This window comes from Macaca thibetana, chromosome 10 (assembly GCF_024542745.1).
Source record: "Macaca thibetana thibetana isolate TM-01 chromosome 10, ASM2454274v1, whole genome shotgun sequence".
Lineage (NCBI taxonomy): Eukaryota > Metazoa > Chordata > Mammalia > Primates > Cercopithecidae > Macaca > Macaca thibetana.
In genome coordinates this window covers 62,542,419-62,562,684 of record NC_065587.1, presented here as the reverse complement: position 1 = coordinate 62,562,684, position 20,266 = coordinate 62,542,419, and the positions used below count along the sequence as shown (strand labels likewise).

At 57.9% G+C, this 20,266-nt stretch overlaps 1 protein-coding gene across 1 annotated transcript in view; it reads left to right on the top strand.

Annotated features, from left to right (window-relative positions):
- The first annotated feature begins 429 nt into the window (after positions 1 to 429).
- SRC (SRC proto-oncogene, non-receptor tyrosine kinase) overlaps positions 430 to 20,266 on the top strand; it is a 75,232-nt gene continuing 55,395 nt past the window's right edge. The window contains exon 1 of the mRNA XM_050807119.1: positions 430 to 748. The gene's annotated coding sequence lies outside the window, so the exon portion shown is untranslated. The remainder of the gene's footprint in view (positions 749 to 20,266) is intronic.

Genomic DNA, 20,266 nt, shown 5'->3' with positions numbered 1-20,266 from the left:
TTAAAATGAACCCACAACTATTAAAATAAAGGTCGCTCCTCCCCACCCTGTCCCTCCTGCCCCAGCCCCCACTTTGAGAAACTCAGGTCAAGGTTAAAGTCCAGGGCCTGGTTCTTGTCAGTGCCTCAGTTTCCCCATCTGTAAAGTGGGGCGATCTTCCGCCACTCAGGCCAGGTGGTGGTTAGGATTAAACCCTGAAGTCGACCTGAGCACCTTAGCCTGGCGCCTGGCCCAGAGCGGGCGCTCCACGCCCGCTGATATTATTACTAATTGTGATTTCGGGAGAGGCAGATTTGGGGCGTAGAGGGTGGGTGGGTCGAGGAGGGCATTTTGGCCTGGGGGCTGATGCGGCCCGCGGGGTGGGACGCCCTGGCGGAGTGGGAGGCGGGGCTTCTGTGCCCGGTGTCCCCACCCCGCCCGGACCCCGGCCGTGCCTGGGTCTCTCCCGGGTCACCGGCGGGGAATCCGTCCCCGCGCGCTTCCTCCTTCCTCCTCCTCCCGGCTGCCTGCCGGGCCCCTCCTCCCAGCTCGCGCGCTCCCTCCCTCCTCTTCCCCTCCCCAGGCCGCCGCCGCCTCCTCCTCCTCCTCCTCCTCCCTTTCTCTCTCGATTTGTCTCTCCCAGCCCGGAATCCATTCCGGCCTGGGAGCCGGAGCGGCCAGGCCGCCGTCTGCCCTACCCGCCGGCCGTCCCGCGGTCCGCCCTTCCGTGCGTCCGTCTGCCGGTGCGCCAGCCCGCCCGCCGGCCCAGGTGAGCGCCCCCCGCCCCTCCGCGGGCCCCCAGTCCCGGCCAGCGCGGGGGAGCCCCCGCCCTGGACCACCTGGCGTCGGATCGCGGGCCCGCGGGGGCTCCTGTCCACCCCCCAATTCCCACCCCCCGGGCCGAGCCGCGATACCCGAGCGCCGGGCGGGCGCACAGGGCCATGCCCAGCGCGGCCTTTTGTTGTGATGCCGCGGGGGGAGGGGACTGGGCGGGGGGACGCAGGGGTCCTGGCTGCGTGGGGACCCCCTCCAGCTAGTGCTCCCCATAGGATCCCCCAGAGAAGCGGGTGAGCTGGGCCCTAGCCCCCGGGCCAGGTCTAGGCCAAATCTGAAATCTGAGCCAGTCGGCGCCGCCTCTGGCTGGGCTGCCCGGTCCTGCGCCCCCCGGCCCAGGGTGGGAGGTGGAGGGGCTCGGCAGGGCAGGCTGAGGGGCCCCGGGGTCAGGGCGCCAGGCCGAACCACCAGGACCTCCCTGCCCTCTTGGGGCCTCGGGTAGGGCCTGGTGCTGCCGGCCTGGAAGGGACTGGGCCAGACTGCGTTTAGTCTCCACTGCCCACAGCCCCCAGCCTCGCCCCAGAGCAGGCCCAGCCACCAGCCGGCTCAGAAGTTGGCAAAAGTTTTGGGTGTTGGCCACCGGGCCAGGTCCACCTGTCTGCCTGGACTGGGATTGGGGGTGGGTTTGAGTCCTGCACCAGGGCTGCCACTTGCCCTGCTGTGTGTCCTCAGACAACTGCCTGCCTCTCTGAACTGGGGTCCTCATTGGTGGCAGGTGGGCCTGGCTGGAATTGCTGGGCTGGTGGAAGGATGGGGTGAACAGAAGGGGCTCACCTTTGTGGTATCCTTTCAGCACCTGTGTCCTTCAGGTGGACTTAGGAGTGGACAGAGCCTGTGTGTGCCCCTGGGCAAGGCCTCCTGAACTTCATGGACTCTGTACAATTTGGGGCAGTGGTTGCTGGGTCACCTGGGGTAAGTCCAGGCCCAGCCACAGCCACAGTGCAGCTGGGATCAGACTTGGTTTCTAGGGTGGGCCAGGCTGGTCCTTTTGCAGACCCTCTTCTCAGCCCCCTGGCTGGGGAGTCAAGGCACTGAGGCTTCTTGTCTTGCCCAGTGACCTGGGCCAAGAGACTGCCCCACTAAGTCCCCATACGTGAAATGAGAATCCTCAGGTGAAGATTCTAAGCGCTTCTGCAGGTAGAGGCTTGGCATGTAATAGATGCTCAATAAATGAATTGTTCACTGGACGCATTGGCTGAGAAAGATGAGTGAGATGTGAGGTTGCTGGCTAGTTCATCCTAGAAGAAGATGGGTTGGTGCCTTGAGAAAGAAACAGCCCTGGCACCATCCTGCCAGCCAGCAGCTGGGTGACTGTAAGCAACTCACTTTTCCCTTCTGGCCTCAGTTTTGCCACGTATAAAACTGGGCCAATGGTAATGACAGCTGCCAACATCTACTGAACACCTTTTAGGAGGTAAGGACTCTTGTTTATCCTCATTTTGCTGATGGGGAAACTGAGGCTAAGAGAGGGGAAGTGACTTGACCAAGGCCATACAGTTGCAAGCTGGAATGAAAGCCCCTACCTCAGAGATCACAGTCTGGCTGCCCTTGCATCCCTCCAGTGATGGGGCAGCGGAGGCTCCCAAGACAGGACTGCGCACACAGCAGGGCTGGAAAAGACTGTTGTGCCGAGGGATTGAATGAAAGCCACGAGGCCTTTTTGGTGATGTGGTGATGTGGTCTTTCCACCCAAGGAAATGATTTATAGTGTGTCACCTCTCTCAGCTGACTGCCTGCCTAGGCCCTCCCGCGTGCCCCTGGGCCTTTGCTTCTAAACAGTGTCCCTCCCAGAGTGCCCTCTCCTCCAGGTGCTGCTTATCTACCCTTGCCCCACCAGGCTTAGCTTAGGCCCATCTCTTCTAGGAAGAAGGGCCCTGGCTGTCTCTCCCTGTCCCCTAGCTCTTCTTGGAGCATGACTTACCCACAGCTCAGCCTGGTTCCTGCTTTTGCTTCTCTGATTGTGACCTGGGGGGTGGGGTGGAGGGATGTCTGGCTCCCTCAAGCCCCAGGAACCGGAGAGGAGATGGCTCGGTGACCTGTTGAGGGACCTCATGCCCATCTCTCTGGTCCTCAGCTGACCCCATTTTCTCAGACCTCCCCATGTATAAGCATTTGTGACCCCTGTATTGAGCACCTGCTGTGTACCAGGAACTTGGAACTGGGGCTGAGCAGTATTGTGCTGGAGTTAGTAGGGAGTGGGAGCTGTGGGAGTCTTGGAGGCTTCTAGAAGGTGGCAGGGCCTGAGCTGAGGACTAGCAAGAGTTCACTCAGCAAAGAAGGGGAGAGGGAGCTCTTTTTCCCTTCCCAGGGGCCCTGGGGTGGTGGGGTGTGGTCAGCCTGGTTGGATACTTGCTGGGAGCCTGGGAACAGGTCCTTGGCCTCCCATAAGTTTGAATCTGGAGGGTGAGCAAAGTTGCAAACAAGTTGCCAGTTGAGTTACTGTATAATCACAGATATGATAAGGGCTCAGGGAGAGAGGCCTGGGGTACAGAGGAATCTTGAAGGAGGCATGTAGGGGTTGACCAGGCATAGAGTTAGGGAAAGGGCTTGCCAGGCAGCAGGAAGTGCACGTGCAAAGGCCCTGGGGTGTGTGCCAAGATGTGTGCTGTCATGGAGAATCAGTGGGAGAAGCTGTGAGGCTGGAGTGTACACAATGAAGGGGAGTGGGTAAGAGGTAGAACGAGCGGGTGTATCAGCAGGGCCGGACCATGCTGGGGCCTTGTGGGCCCTGGGGAGGAGTTTGGCCTTCATCGTCACACAGGGGGCTGATTGGTGTCCCCTGTGTGAACAGCCTCAGGCTGGAGGCCAGAGGTACAGAGCTGACCAATAGAAAGATCTGACGACAGAACTAGATTTGTGGGCTGGACTCCAGTATTTTATGGAGGCCTAGATCAGGTCTCAAGAGGATCGGGTATTTGAGGCTGGGCTTTGGAAGTGGAGTAGAAGTTCACTAGCAGCAAGGCTGGAAAGGATGAGAGCCGGGGGTGTGGGAAGTGCAATGCTGGGTGGCGGGAAGCTGGGAGTGAGGTGGGGAGCAGGGAGGGGTCAGCCCAAGAGATGGGGACCAAAGATTTGATAAGGGCTCAGGAGTCAGACAGGCCTGGGTTTATGTTGCAACCGTCCCACTTGCTGTGTGTCTTTGGATCATTTACTGTATCTTTTGAGAGACTTAGTTTCTTTGTCATGAAAATGGGGACAATAGCTATCTCCTTGTTAGATTAGGGTTAAAGGAGGGCTGTGTGCCCAGTGTCTGGCACCGGTAGGTACTTGGCAAATGGGACCTGCTTTGCACTGTTGCATTGGACAGGTCACTTGGCCTCTCTGGGTCTGGCCCTGCCATCTCTGTGGTCAAGCCTTTGCCTGGCTGATCTCATTGAGTCTGAAGATGCCGGTTGGGGCAGGGCTGGCTCAGGAGAGGATGTTGGCAGCCAAGGCTGCCAATGTGCAGGGTGACTTTGAGTCCTGCCTTGCACTCTCTTTGCCTTCTCTGTGTGTGAAGAGGCTGAAGGGGGGAGAATGCCATGTGTCTAGCCTAGCCCCGCTTCTTCAAAGCCTGCCTTCGGTGCAATTGGCCCCATTTTCCAGTTGTAAGTACTAAGACCCGGGAAGAGAAAGCCACTTGCCTAGGGTCTCCCAGTTGCCAAGTGACAGGGTCAGGCCTTGGCTGTAGGGCTCTGGACTCCTAGTCCAGTAGAGCCACTGAAAAAGGCTGCCACTTCCCTGCTCTGGGCCTTTTGCCGGAGCTTCATTTCCTGCCTCGGTGTGTGTCCCCACATCTCTATCTCCCTTCGGATTCCCACAGCCCTTTCCTTCCCCTCCCAGGCTCCCACCCCTTATCTCCATGGAAAACCCCTCTGGCTTCCCCTTGAACTCCTGGGGGCCACTTCCTCTGGGGAGCCTCAGTTTCTTCATCCCTGAAGTAGGATAGTGAGTCATGGTTCCCAGGATGTCCCAAGAGGACAGAAATAAAGTGCTTAGCACACATTAGGGACTCAATCAGTGGAGGCGGGGGAGGGCCAGGCACCTGCTCAAGTCCTGCCTCCTCTGGCAGCTGATTCCCTGTCCTGTGATTCAGTTTCTGAAGCTGTGAAATGGGCCTAGGGCTTGTACCTAGTAAGGCTAACAAGAGGATGGTATGAGGCTGTACCTTAGGTCCCCACCTGGTGGCTGGCTCCATGTCTCTGTTCCTGGGGGAGGGATACCCAGTAGAGGCCTCCTCTGTGTTCAAGGCCTCATTCCCCGCTGTTTGTCCAAAGCCAAGTCACTTAGTCTCTCTCAACCTCAGCCTCTGCACACCTCCCTTGTGAGGATTAAATCAGCTAATGTATTCCCAGTGGCTCAAATCTACTGGGTGCTTGGAAATTTTTATATTTTTCTTTCCCCATTCTTTTCCCTCTTGGGGACTCAGATATTATCTAGTTTAGGAAAGGCTCTGAGCTTTCATCCCCCTGGCCTAGAGTGCTGTGTTGAGAAGCATTCTGAGGCTTAGTGTTGGCTTCATGGGAAAGAGTGCTATGATAGATTAGTCATGTCTGCCATGGGCAGACGATAAGAGAGTATTGTATATGTGCCATGAGTTTGTCATTCTTGATCTATTCTGACCTTCTCCTTTCACAGATGGGGGGGATTGAGGCCAGAAAGACCCAGGGCAAATCATCTAAGCTGGGAAAAAAATGCAGAGCTCTTGTCTTTGATCCAGGACTCTCCCCAGCCAGCCAGCCTCCTCCTTCCCACAGTACAGCCTGGTAAGGCTGAGTCAGGGATAGATGACTGGGGAGCATCTCAGAGCTGGGAGCCAGACCTCCATCTCCCTACTCCTTGCTCTGGGTCCTTGAGCAAGTGATTTTCCCCCAACCTTGGTTCCTTTGGTCTTCCTTCTCCCTTGGAACTACCCAGAGAAGTTCCAGAGTAAAAGGAGAAGCCAGAAGGGAGGAGAAGTTGAATGATATTGGCCAAATCCCTTCCTGTCTGGTCCTCAGTTTCCTCAGTATGGTGAGGACTCCTCCCATTGAGGCTCTGTGATGGTAATCCTAGCTGGGGAGTGTTCCAGGGGCAGGCCCAGTGGAGTCCTCTTAGATGCTCATGTAGGGGTGGGGATGTCTGTGGTGGGTGGGTGGTGATATCTGTGGACCCACTGAGAAACTTTAGGAATGGGTTCTTTTGAACCCTTGGACCTGCTGGGCTATGAGGCCAACACAGGCAGAATCCAGTTGCTGGGAGTGGAAATTAAGCTGGAGTGGCTTCGGGAAGCATGGCTTCCCTGTTGGGGTCTGATTAGCTTCTCTTAGGCTGCTTTGCCCAAATTCATGGCCTTGACTTTTACCTTATCTGATATTGATATCTTCATGTCATGCCCTTCTGAGCTGGATCATAATAAAGTGACCCATCGTGTCCCTTGCTCCATCCTGGGAGCAGTCAAACTCTTATTCCTGTTACATGGAAAAGGAAACTGAAGCTCAGAGAGGCTAAGAGCTGGGGCCATAGGAGCGCAGCAAAGTGAGGTGTGAGCCCAGATTTCTGGTTGCTGAGTAATTTGTGGGGATCTGATTCCTATTAAGTGTGTACCCAGTGTGGCTAAAACTTTTCCCAGGTATAGGAGGGGTGTGTTGCTGGGGCCAGGTGACCCTGACTCTCTGGGTTCCAGCTCTGGCTGATGGATTCCCCAGTCGGACCTGGAGTACTGGGATCTTGGGTGCTCAAGGGTGCTTATGCCATAAAGGGTAATGGAATTAGCAAAGCCTTTGAAGGCAGTTGGTTCTGGGTTCATATCCTGGCTTGGCCACTTGTTTGCTGTGTATGATTTTACAGCTTAGAACCTCAGTTTCCCCATCTGTGAAATGGGGATGATGAGGCTGGCACCAGCTTTGACAAGATGGCATGAGGATCCGGTGAGCCAATGTGTGCCAAGTGCTTGGGTGCGGGGCCTGCACTCAGGAAGTGTGTGATATTTATGAATGCCTGTTAGAAAGGTGATTCCCTGATGAGGCAGGAATCCTGGGCCTCTGCAGGTCGATTGATCCAGAAATCCCCAGGGCAGTGACCGGCCACCTTTGTCTGTGGTTGGCTTGTTCTGTGGGGAAGGGAGTGGGGGGAAGATTAACTAGAGACAGACAAACTTGGTGGCTGGATCCATTGGAAGCCACCAGCTCCCTCCAGCCTCCCTGAGCCTGGCTCCTGCCTTAGCCCTTGCCTGCCTGTGACCTAGCATAGCCTCCCAGTGCCCTGATGCCTCACCCTGGCCTCCTTCCTCCCCCTCACTGAATGGGCCCCTCTCTTCAAAGGTGGATTCTATTTGAGCATCCTTGCCTGTTTGACCTGAGAGGCAGGACCTGTTCCTGCTCTTGTTTTTTGGGAGGCAGCTGAAACTCAGAGAGAGGCAGGGATGGGCTTAGGCTGCACATCAAGGGCTGTAGCTATCTTCCTGCCTGCCTGGGATTGTCGGGCCACACACCTTTGCCTCTGCAGCTCCCACTGCCTGGTGTGCCCTCCCTCTCAGTACCCCTCCAGTGGCTGAGATGCCTCTGGCTTCAGAAAGCCTTTGTGACCACCCTCCCAGTCCCACTGAGTCCATGAGTCCGTACTGACCCCACATCTGCCGCTGAACTTCACCTTGTCCCTTCTTTGCCCTTCCTCATGGCTCTGACACATTCTGCCTTAGATGGCAAGTCATAGGATTCTTTTTGCCTCTAAGGGAATATGGTAATCATCACTCCAAGGGCACAGCCCTTTACAGTTTACAAAGAACTTCCCGCAGTTACCTCTGTGCATCCCTAGCACCAGCGGGGCTGAGACAGGCAGAACCACCGTCATAAACTTTGTGTGGCAGATGAGGAAACTGTGACCTCAAGTCAGGGTCATGCCAGGTGCTCTCTCTGCTTGGGCAAATGGAACTGGACTCTTGCCCCACCGAGCCCGTCTCCTCAGTCCGGAACCCCTCTCCCAGAGCCCTGTGAAAAGCATGACTTATTGTCAAAAGGAGGATTTGGAGGTTCAGAGAGGTAAAGTGACTTGCCTGAGGTCACGCAGCTCTGAAGGGACTTGGAGGGTTCCTTCTAAGAATCAGAGAAGAGGCAGATTAGGCCAGTTTTCTTCCCACTTCTGAAGGGAGGACCAGACACGCCCGGGACCCTGAAGGAGCAGTGAGCCACGGTGAGCCCTGGTGGTCCCTTCAGCCAGCGTTCGTTCCTCCAGCACGGAGTTGAGCCCTTCTGCAGTGCCAGGCAAATGGTTGTCTCATGCTCACAGCAGCCCCGCAGGGTAGTGGTCCTGGCCCCATTTCACCAAAGAGGAAGCTCAGGAGCCAGGGGACTTGCCTAAGGTCATCCAGTGCATGGATTTGAACCCAGGGCCTCCTGGGCATGTCAGGCCTGCCCTGCTTCATCTGGGCTGAGCCCTTCTCTGCTTCCACAGACCCTTGATCAGCCCTTCAGCCCTCCCCACAGTTCCTCACTGGGCAGCGTGAAGACTGGGAGACTTCTCCTCTACCTCCAACTGCTGTCACCCACTAGCCGCGTGGCTTTGGTGAGTCAGTTTAACCGCTCTGTGCCTCAGTTTCCCCATCTGAAAAATGAGCCTAGTGGTAGAACCCACCCCATGGGCTTGTTCCAAGGATGAAGTCTTGCGTCCAATGCTCTCAGCAATGCCAGCACATAGTAAGTGTTCGATGCGTGTTGTTATTTTATTGTAATTTGTATTGACCTGGGGAAGAAGGGAAAGACCACCCCGTTATCCAGATGGGAAGATGGAGAGAAAGGAAATAACATCCGCCAGGTCACAATGTGATGTCACAGCCAGAAGTCTCTTGGGGCGCATTCTGCTTTCCAGAGGGGGAACTGAGGCCTGGAACCTGAGAAGGGACTCAATCAAGGTCCTAATTTCTTGCCTTCAGTTTGGGTTGCAGCCTCCTTGTCCACCTGCTTGCCCTGGGACTATGGGTCAGTTGCTTCCCCTCGCTGAGGCTCAGTTTCCTCATCTGGGAAATGAGGGTAACAAGCGTGCATCCAGTGGGGCTGGGCTGGGGACTGGGTACAGTCATCTCCATGAAGCATTTAGTTCAAGGCCTGGCCTGGAGGCAGCACTCAACAAATAGCTGCAGGGACGGACTTCCAGGGCTCCATTTTCTCATCTGTGCCATGCTCTGTGCATGTTTCTGGGGAGACAGTTCCATCACGCCTCGCCAGTGTGGCTCCTCAGTCTCTTAGAAGCCACCCTAGGCAGGGGCAGGGGCTGGGGAGGTGAGGTCTGGCTTTCTCTTCTGCCTGGGAGGCCAGGGCTGTGCCTTGTGGACTTTTTCCCTGAGTTGTGCCAAGTCCTCAAGGCTGGGCCTGGTTGGGAGGCTGCACCAATCCCCACCAGGCCTTCTGGGTGCCCTGTGGTTGCCAGCACCCAGATCCTGCCACATCGCTGCGTCTGCCTGCCTTTGCTGCCGCGTGCCCCAGGTGGGGCTTCGCTTTCTGAGCCTTGGTTTTCTCACCTATGAGATGGGGTCAGGAGTCTTCCTCACCAGACTGTTGGGAAGGCTTGATGTGCTCATTCTCCCCATGCCAGGCTTATAGACAGTGTCACTGTTAATGGGCATGGCTGTGAGGACGGGTAGGATCCTGACTGGCAGGAGGGGCGAACGGCATCCTGGGTAGAGGATACACATGAGCACAGGCTTGGAGGTGGCACAGTTTTGGGGAGCACCCTGTAGCCAGGTGGGTGAAGTGGGAGAGGACCCCATAATGTGGGGATTTGGACTGGCACTGCGTGAAGTGGGCAGGACCTCAGCGCCAACTGTGGTGATTTTGGGTGATGCTGACTCCCCTGCCCTCTAAACTTTAGATTTCTGTTTGAAGCCTCGGGAGCAGCCTCCTGCCCTCCCCACCCCCACCCCGCCAGGTGTTCCCGAAGGCCCCGGAACCAGATGAGACATAGTTCTATTTGGGGACAATACTGCTGTTCCCGTTTCTCTCCTGTGCCCTAGTTTTAGAAATGGAGTGGGTTTGGTTACCAGTTGGCCATTTGCAGAGAGCTCCCCCCTCCGCCCACTCCACCCATACCTTAGAGCTGTGGGCATCACGGGCAAAATAGGACTCAGTGCTGTCACTGGGAGCGGCTCCTGGGCTCTGCCCCTGGGTTCTCTGGGTAGGGAGTTGGCAGCTGGACTCTCGCTTGTCCACCGGTGATATCTGGGCCTTGTGATGGCTGCTGGGAACCCTAAGGATGTGCTTGGGACATAGCTTATATTTTGGGGGAGCCAGACACAGACCCCAATAATTTTCCTATGGCACCACGGGGTAGGGGCCATATGAACTATGGTAGCCCAGCACAATGCCAGGAGAGCTTCCCGGAGGAGGTGATATCTGGCCTGGGTCTTAAAGGGTGAGCAGGAGCTCATGAGAAAAACAATAAGGGCAAGGGTGGGCCAGGAAGAAGGTACCGTGTGCACAAAAGCCTGAGGGTAGGTAGTAGCCAGAAGGTGTGGATAGCCGGGGAGGTGGGAAGCAGCAGGAGTGTACGGGGGGTTAAAATGTGGCTTGGCTGATCAGGCAGAGCCTCACACTCTCACAAGGCACTCAGGCTTGGGCCTGGGGCTGATGAGAGCAGAGCAGGTTGAGGCCGGACTCCTGCTGCAGGTGTGGAGGACAGGGAAGGATCAGATCAGCCTCAGGGGCTCAATTACTTTTGCCAAGTAAAGGCAGCCCACAGAGGCTAGGGTTCAAGACAGGGATCAAAAACCTCTCCCTGGGGCAAAAGGTGGAGGCTGGCCTGGGTCCTTGGAGGGAGTGGGTCGGGGAAGACTTCCTGGGGGAGGAGATACTCTGACGGAAGGATGGGAGGGACCTCTAGCGGGGCATAGAGCTTGACAAAGGGCCTGAAGGTGCCTCTCGGAGGTCCGAGGAGCCGTGGAGTCTGGACTTGGGTCAGTTGGCTGGTGCCAATGGGTAGAGGGCCTGGGGGGCCTGCTCCTCGGGCAGTGAGGAGGGGCTACTGGACGAGAGTCATGTATCCCACGTTCTGGGTAGTGCCTAACTCAGGGTCAATGTGGCTTCAGTGAGGTGACCCTGGTGGCCACACTGAGAACAGATGGGCCTGGAGAGAAGGGGGGTACTGGCAGGGGAAATGGCCAGGTCTGGGATGGACAGGGGAGTGGTGGGGGGCAGGGTGGGAGCCTCTGCCCCTGGGTCCTTCTGCCTGTCCATCCTTTTCTCGAAGACGCCCACCTGGCAGGAAGTGGTGGAGACGTGCTGCAGCCCAACTGGCAGATTCCCAAGGTGCCTGGGGCATTGGGCAAGGGCTGTGGGGTTAGGGCCTGGCCTCTCTTCCTTTTCGGGTAAACCTCACCAGGGCAAAGCTCCCCTACTCGGGTGAAGGGCTAGGCCTGATGGCCTCTATAAAGACCCCCTCTTCCCTCTTGAACCCAGAGGGTCTGGACTCTAGACAGGGGGAGTTGAGAGCCGTGGCTGTTGGCACTGGTGCCAGGTGAGCCTGGATTAGAATCCAGGCTTTGTTACCTGCTGGCTGGCAGACATTGGCCTTTGAGAGCCTCAGTTTCCCCATCCGCAAAAATGGGGGTCACACTAGAGCTTCCCTCCTACAGCTCCTGAGAAAATGAAATGATCCTGTGAAGAGCTGTGCCAGCACTCTGCCCGCCTCAGGGGTCTGTGACTAGAGCTGTTGCTCTAGCCGGCTCGGGGACTGAGATTTGCTGGGCTGTGGAGGGCCGCTTCCGGTCTACCCTGGGCTCTCAGCACAGAGGACAAAGCCCCTTTGTGGAGGGCGGATGGAGCCTGAGAGCCCCCGTACTTGGGGAGCAGGGGACTGCTTGCCCCTTCTCTTCACTCAGCTCCCCCGGGAGAAGGACCTTCCTCAGACACAGAGGGTGGGAAACGAAAGTTGGGCTGTGCAGGAGGAGAGGCTGGGCTGGCTGCGGCTGCCCTGGCCAACCTCTGGCTGTGAGCTCGGGTGGGCCCTTCTTTTCTCTGGGCCACTTTCTCAGGCAAGTCCCAGGTCCACCGTGGGTGCCCTGCTTACTCCTCCATCCATCCATCCATCCATCCATCCATCCATCCATCCATCCATCCATGATCAGGTACTCACTCCATGCTGGGCTGTGTGCCTTTGGCCAGTGTCTGTTCTGACCCGCTGGTACCCAAGCATCCCAGCTGTTCATTGTTTTGAATATTACACCTGCTGCAGAGTATTCAACTATAGGGAAGACAGAAGTGGCCCCGTCCCCATGAGACGGGTTCTCACACAGTGAGTTTTGTCAGCAGAGCTGTGATCATCCATGCAAGGAAGCGGAAGCTGAAGATCCTCACTGAGACTGGGGTTTGAGGGAGGCTTTCTGTGAGGAAGTGGCTTTGGAGCTGAGACTTGGAGAACAGAGTTGGCCGGTGTATCAAGAAACAGGTGGTCGAGGCAGGCCTGTCTGAGCAGGTGGCTGAGTCCTGAAGACCTGAAGGAGGCAAGAGAGTTGAGTGAGCCTCCCGATGCACTGTAGGGGACTGTATCTCTTCCTGCTGGGGACCCGATGCCCTGCATATGCGATGTGTTCAGTCGTTAGTGAGGATTTTGATTACTGTTGTTTTTGTGGGGAGTAAGGGCCTGTGTGTGGGCTCAGGCTCACAAGGGAGGCAAGTGTAGGTGCGGGTGGAGTGTGCTGCCGGTGCGGGAATAGCAGGTGCAAAGGCTCTGAGGCAGGAGTATGCTAGCTTCTCAGGGAAGGGGCAGGCGGCCGGTGTGGATGGAATAGAGTGAGGGGAGGGATGGGGTTGGTGGAGGCCACTGAGGGCCCTGGAGGCCTCTGTGACGACTTTGGCCTTTGTGTCAGGAGTGTGGGTACTGTGGGTGGTATTAAGCAGGAGCGAAGGGTTCAGACATCTCAGAAGGGTTCCCTGCTCCATATTAGCCAGCCTGAGAGGAGGAGGCTGGGTCTGGCTGAGGATGTGGTCATGGTGGGAGGGAGGGAAGTGGATTCAGAGTGTGTTGGAGGTGAAACTGACAGGGCTTGGAGCTGGGGAACAGCGGGACAAGAGGAATCATCGTTCCTCTTTTGGGCAGCTGGTGGTGAAGGGCAGCATCCCCTCACAGACAACGGTGGGCTTCTGGTCCATGTGGGCCGCCCTGCCCACATGCATCTGGAGCTACACAGCCCCAGGGCTTCCCCACCTGGCCCTGAGCGCTGGCCCAAGTCCTCTGGGTCCTGCAGCTTCCGATACTGGATGTACCTTAGGTGAAGCTGTCAGGATTCTACCCATTTTACAGGTGAAAATACTGAGACTGTGAGTGGCACACCCATGGCCTGGGTTACACAGAGGGGCAGGGGTGGGTCTCAGCCTCCCCAGGACCAAGGGGAGCTATGGACTTGGGGAATATGGACTCTGTCCCCTAAACGCCAGCCAGCGACTTCAGAGCATACCTGGGACAGTACCTGTCTCAGGGAGATGGAGGCTGCACAGTGTGACCTTGGGGATGGGGCCAGGAGGCCTGAACTCCAACTTGCCATGTGAATTGGGCCTCAGCTTCCCTTCCTGTGAAATGGGCACAGTAACGGTCCCTACCTCGCAGTGCTGGCAGGAGGAGCCGACGAGGCTGAGTGTGAAGTGCTGGCCCGATGCCCTGCATGCGCAATGTGTTCAGTAGTGAGTGAGGATTTTGATTACTGTTGTTTTTGTGGGGAGTAAGGGCATGTGTGTGCGCCCGGGCTCTGGCCGTGGTCATCCCAGAGCTGGGCTTCGGGGAGGGGCTGGAGGGCTGAGTGGCCTCTTACAGGTAACTCAGCACTTTGGGATTCACAGTCCTGGAATCCATCCCAACGCCACTTTCCACACCGGGAAACAGAGTCCAGAAGGGCTTGTGGATGCACTCAAGGCCCCCCAGCACCTTGGGACAGATCAGGGTTTCCGTGCCAGGCGGTCTCTGCGCAGCCCAGGGCTCACCTCTCCTTGCCCTGTTCAGGCGCTACCCACTTCCAGGCAGTATGCTTCCTTGGAGGGCTTCCAGGCCCTGCACAGGCCCCGGTGGGAAGGGATACAGGCCCCTACAGTGCAGGCCAGGGGCTGGGGTCTGAAAGAAGCCCCTTTTTTGCCTGGGAGGAAGCTGAAGAGCGGCCGGGGCTGGGACAGTTGTACTCTACAGGGTGTGAGTTGGTAGGAGCTCCTGGCCCCCCTGCTGGGCCTCTGCCCTTTCTGGGCTGCAGGCCCCATCCCCAGTGCACCCCTCCATCTCTGTCGGTGTCTGCCCCAGCCTGCCGTCTCCACCCCAGCCCCACTGGCAGAGCCGGTTTGAGCCTACTGTCCCTGAGCATGTTCGCGCCGCGGACACGGGACCAGACATGTTCCGGCTGCCCTGGCCCGCGCACGGCCCCTTGCTCACTCTTCACTCACTCTTTGCTCACTCAGCAAACATCCCCTGGGACCTCAGTTCCCGGCCTGGGCTGTGCTGGGCGGGGATCAGGGCCTAGAGTTGTCTCAGACTTGCTTATGCCCTGTGTAAGCCAGGGTGGGCAGAAGCTCTGCCCCAGAGATGGACCAGGCCGGCGGCAGAAGGGCACAGTGGCGGGGCATAGGCTGTGAGACTGGACAGATCTGGGGCCGGGGCCTGCCACCTCTTATTCCTGTGGGGCCCTGGGTGGGGCCCATCGGTCTGTCTATCCATCCCACAAATATTTTCTGTGCTCAACAATGTTCTACAGGCTGCAGATAGCAAGGAAACAACCAAAGATCCCTGCTTTTGCAAAACTCACATTCTAGAGGGGGAGACAGAAAAACACAACAAATAAGGAAACTGCACACATAGCCCATAAGAAGGGGGTAAGGGCCACGAATCCATAATGCAGGGAAGCGGGTGGGCCTGCTGGCGGGCTCGTGGAGGATGGGTCGCAATTAGATGGTGGCCAGGGAAGGCCTCACACCTCAAGGAAGCTCACAACAAAGGAGGGGAGGAAGGAGCCATGCAGCTCCTTGGGGAGGGAACAGCCAGTGCGGAGACCCCGAGGCAGGGGAGAGCCTGGAGTGCTGGTGAAACTGAAGGGGGCCAGGGTACAGAGTGAGGAAGGGGAAGAACAGGGGAAGAATGGAGGGAGAGGAGGGCAGATCGGGGGGGCCCCTGAGCCATCTAAAATGCAGGCTTTGGACTTGGAGCCAGATGGGGTCACACGAGGGTTCTGGGTGCACCTGGTTGCTGTGTGAAAAGCAGACTAGGGGGTGAGAGTGGTGGCGGGTGGACCAGTGAGGTGGCTGCTGCATTAGTCTGGGGGGTGGCGGTTCTCTCAGTAAAGTCAGTAACTTTCCTAAGGTCACACAGCAAGGAAGGGGTAGTTGTTGGGAGGGTTAAGGGTCCAAGCATTTTTTTTTCTTTGCATCATTTAAGTTAGTCTTGCTTTTCCCATTCTATGCTGGAGGCATGTTCATAGAATGAGACCCATGAACCCATCGCTGAGCCAAGCACCACTACCCGTGGCCAGTCCCGCCTCCTCCACACCTGTTCTATCCCATCCTATCTTGTGTCGTTTTAGAGCAAATCACAGGCATCATATTTCATATGTAAAATATTTCAGTGTGTATCTCTAAAAGACAAGGACTCTTGTGTTTAAAAAGTAGCCATACAACTATAGTCCATATAAAATAAGTTAACCATTTCTTTCTCTCTCTCTCTGTTTTTTTTTTTTTTTTTTTTTTTTTTTTTTTTTTTTTTTTTTTTTTTTTTTTTTGTGAGACAGGGTCTCACTCTGTCAATGAGGCTGGAGTGCAGTGGTGCGATCTCAGCCCACTGCAGCCTCAAGCTCCTGGGCTTGAGCGATCCTTCCACCTCAGCCTCCTGAGTAACTGGGACTACAGGTGCATACCACCACACCTGGCAAGTTCTTAAAATTTTTAATTTGTAGCGATGAGGTCTCTCTATGTTACCCAGACTGGTCATTCCTGAGTCAATTCCTGACTCAAGTGCTCCTCCTGCCTCTGCCTCCCAAAGTGCTGGATTACAGCCGTGAGCCACCGCCTAATGGCTAACTTCTTAATATCAGCAAAAGTCCCCTCCTCTCCCAGATATACTCTGATGGTGCCACTGATGTCTCTGGGCTTCCCCTCCTTGCCATAAAGTGAGGTTCGTAATAGCCACCACTGTCATGCTATTGTGAGATCATTCAAGTAGGACGCCTAGCACAGGCCCAGCACATAGGTGCTCAACAAGGAATAGCTACTCCTACTATTTTGACTGATAGCAAACACTTAGGGCACACTTGCTAGGGTCTGGGCCCAGTCCTGTGTGCTTCACAGATACAAACATATTTAATCCTCACAACAGTCCTTTGAAGTAGATGATGTTTATCACTATTTTATGAGAGGAAGTGGAGCCACAGAGAGGTGGAGTAACTTTCCCAAGGTCACACAGCAAGGAAGGGCCAGAGCTGAGTTTTGAATCCTGGCAGTCTAGCTCTTAATCCCTATGTGGTGGAGGCTATGTGAGCCCAGAAAAGGGTGGGGGTCCCTCTCTCAGCTTGTGGGGGGGCAGGCAAGGTCAGACACTGCCTGTGGTCAGGCCCAAAGGGTGCACTGTAGTTCATGGGGGGCAGGAAAAGGGGAGGTGGGTCGTGGAGCTTAGGGGAGGGAAGAGCATGTGCAAAGGCTTGGAGGCTAGAGGGTAGTTAGGAGTTTAAGGGAGGGTCAAGGGATGGGAGCTTGTGGCAGGCCCCCTCCACCCCAGTTTGACCTTGGTCCTGTGATCACCAGGCTGGAGTGTAGAGCGTTTTTATCATCTTACGATCACCGTCCCCGGCCTGAGTCTCGGATGCCCTCTCCTTCCTCTGAGACCTGCCAGGACCCCATTTCATGGATGAGTAAAGGGAGGCTGACCTTCCTGTGACCACACTGCCAGGGGTAGGCCACCTGCAGGCTTGAACGGGGCCGGGGGGTGGGTTTGGAGCTCAGACTGGGTTGTGTGGAGGGGCCTGGCCACTAGGCGCTCCTGCCCACCAGTGTCCCTGGAGGGAGATACTGCATGGGTGTGGGCGTGGAGGAGGGGGCACTGTGTGTTCCCAGAGCAGCTGGCAGGGAACAGCGGGTGCTGTGGGCAGGGGCCGGCTGGCGGCCATCTCCACAAAGCACATCAGCCATCAGCCATCGGGGTGGGGCAGCTGGGGGCTCTGGGAGAGATGACTTACCACTGGGAGAGAGCAAAACTTGCCACCTCAGTGTTCCCTGTGGTCCTTTCCTGACGCTGAGCAGGGGTGGGGGTGCTGCTGACGGTCTCTGTGTGTGGGTAGAGGTGTCGGGGGGTCTCTGTGTGCGGGTAGAGGTGTCGGGGTGTCTGTGTGCGGGTAGAGGTGTCGGGGTGTCTGTGTGCGGGTAGAGGTGTCGGGGTGTCTGTGTGCGGGTAGAGATCCTGGGGTGTCTGTGTGCGGGTAGAGGTGTCGGGGTCTCTGTGTGCGGGTAGAGGTGTCGGGTCTCTGTGTGCGGGTAGAGGTGTCGGGGGTGTCTGTGTGCGGGTAGAGGTGTCGGGGTGTCTGTGTGCGGGTAGAGGTGTCGGGGTGTCTGTGTGCGGGTAGAGGTGTCGGGGTGTCTGTGTGCGGGTAGAGGTGCCGGGTACTCTGTGTGCGGGTAGAGGTGTCGGGGTGTCTGTGTGCGGGTAGAGGTGTCGGGTCCTCTGTGTGCGGGTAGAGGTGTCGGGGTGTCTGTGTGCGGGTAGAGGTGTCGGGTCCTCTGTGTGCGGGTAGAGGTGTCGGGGTGTCTGTGTGCGGGTAGAGGTGTCGGGGTGTCTGTGTGCGGGTAGAGGTGCCGGGGGTGTCTGTGTGCGGGTAGAGGTGTCGGGGTGTCTGTGTGCGGGTAGAGGTGCCGGGGGTGTCTGTGTGCGGGTAGAGGTGTCGGGGTGTCTGTGTGCGGGTAGAGGTGTCGGGGGTGTCTGTGTGCGGGTAGAGGTGTCGGGGGTGTGTGTGTGTGCGGGCAGAGGTGTCGGGGTGTGTGTGTGTGCGGGTAGAGGTGTCGGGGTGTGTGTGTGCGGGTAGAGGTGTCGGGGGTGTGTGTGTGCGGGCAGAGGTGTCGGGGGTGTGTGTGTGCGGGCAGAGGTGTCGGGGTGTCTGTGTGCGGGTAGAGGTTCTGGGGTGTCTGTGTGCGGGTAGAGGTGTCGGGGGTGTGTGTGTGCGGGCAGAGGTGTCGGGGTGTCTGTGTGCGGGTAGAGGTGTCGGGGTGTCTGTGTGCGGGTAGAGGTGTCGGGGTGTCTGTGTGCGGGTAGAGGTGTCGGGGGGGTGTGTGTGCGGGTAGAGGTGTCGGGGTGTCTGTGTGCGGGTAGAGGTGTCGGGGGTGTCTGTGTGCGGGTAGAGGTTCTGGGGTGTCTGTGTGCGGGTAGAGGTGTCGGGTGTCTGTGTGCGGGTAGAGGTTCTGGGGTGTCTGTGTGCGGGTAGAGGTGTCGGGGTGTGTGTGTGCGGGTAGAGGTGTCGGGGTGTCTGTGTACGGGTAGAGGTGTCGGGGTGTCTGTGCGGGTAGAGGTGTCGGGGTGTCTGTGTGCGGGTAGAGGTGTCGGGGGTGTCTGTGCGGGTAGAGGTGTCGGGGTGTGTGTGTGTGCGGGTAGAGGTGTCGGGGTGTCTGTGTGCGGGTAGAGGTGTCGGGGTGTCTGTGTTCGGGTAGAGGTGTCGGGGGTGTGTGTGTGCGGGTAGAGGTGTCGGGGTGTCTGTGTGCGGGTAGAGGTTCTGGGGTGTGTGTGTGCGGGTAGAGGTGTCGGGGTGTGTGTGTGCGGGTAGAGGTGTCGGGGTGTCTCTGTGCGGGTAGAGGTGTCGGGGTGTCTGTGTGCGGGTAGAGGTGTCGGGGTGTCTGTGTGCGGGCAGAGGTGTCGGGGTGTCTGTGTGCGGGTAGAGGTGTCGGGGTGTCTGTGTGCGGGTAGAGGTGTCGGGGTGTCTGTGTGCGGGTAGAGGTGTCGGGGGTGTGTGTGTGCGGGCAGAGGTGTCGGGGGTGTGTGTGTGTGTGCGGGCAGAGGTGTCGGGGTGTCTGTGTGCGGGTAGAGGTTCTGGGGTGTCTGTGTGCGGGTAGAGGTGTCGGGGGTGTGTGTGTGCGGGCAGAGGTGTCGGGGTGTCTGTGTGCGGGTAGAGGTGTCGGGGTGTCTGTGTGCGGGTAGAGGTGTCGGGGTGTCTGTGTGCGGGTAGAGGTGTCGGGGTGTGTGTGTGCGGGTAGAGGTGTCGGGGTGTCTGTGTGCGGGTAGAGGTGTCGGGGGTGTCTGTGTGCGGGTAGAGGTTCTGGGGTGTCTGTGTGCGGGTAGAGGTGTCGGGGGTGTCTGTGTGCGGGTAGAGGTTCTGGGGTCTCTGTGTGCGGGTAGAGGTGTCGGGGTGTGTGTGTGTGCGGGTAGAGGTGTCGGGGTGTCTGTGTACGGGTAGAGGTGTCGGGGTGTCTGTGCGGGTAGAGGTGTCGGGGTGTCTGTGTGCGGGTAGAGGTGTCGGGGGTGTCTGTGCGGGTAGAGGGGTGTCGGGGTGTGTGTGTGCGGGTAGAGGTGTCGGGGTGTCTGTGTGCGGGTAGAGGTGTCGGGGTGTCTGTGTGCGGGTAGAGGTGTCGGGGTGTCTGTGTGCGGGTAGAGGTGTGGGGTGTGTGTGTGCGGGTAGAGGTGTCGGGGTGTCTGTGTGCGGGTAGAGGTGTCGGGGTGTCTGTGTGCGGGTAGAGGTGTCGGGGTGTGTGTGCGGGTAGAGGTGTCGGGGGTGTGTGTGCGGGTAGAGGTGTCGGGGGTGTCTGTGTGCGGGTAGAGGTGTCGGGGTGTGTGTGTGCGGGTAGAGGTGTCGGGGTGTGTGTGTGCGGGTAGAGGTGTCGGGTCTCTGTGTGCGGGTAGAGGTGTCGGGGTGTCTGTGTGCGGGTAGAGGTGTCGGGGTGTCTGTGTGCGGGTAGAGGTGTCGGGGGTGTGTGTGTGCGGGTAGAGGTGTCGGGGTCTCTGTGTGCGGGTAGAGGTGTCGGGGTGTGTGTGTGCGGGTAGAGGTGTCGGGGTGTCTGTGTGCGGGTAGAGGTGTCGGGGTGTCTGTGTGCGGGTAGAGGTGTGTGCGGGTAGAGGTGTCTGTGTGCGGGTAGAGGTGTCGGGGTGTCTGTGTGCGGGTAGAGGTGTCGGGGTGTCCGTGTGCGGGTAGAGGTTTCGGGGGTGTCTGTGTGCGGGTAGAGGTGTCGGGGTGTCTGTGTGCGGGTAGAGGTGTCGGGGGTGTCTGTGTGCGGGTAGAGGTGTCGGGGTGTAGAGGTGTCGGGGTGTCTGGTGTGCGGGTAGAGGTGTCTGGGGTGTGTGTGCGGGTAGAGGTGTCGGGGTGTCTGTGTGCGGGTAGAGGTGTCGGGGGTGTCTGTGTGCGGGTAGAGGTGTCGGGGGTGTGTGTGTGCGGGTAGAGGTGTCGGGGGTGTCTGTGTGCGGGTAGAGGTGTCGGGGTGTGTGTGTGCGGGTAGAGGTGTCGGGGTGTGTGTGTGTGCGGGTAGAGGTGTCGGGGTGTGTGTGTGTGCGGGTAGAGGTGTCGGGGTGTCTG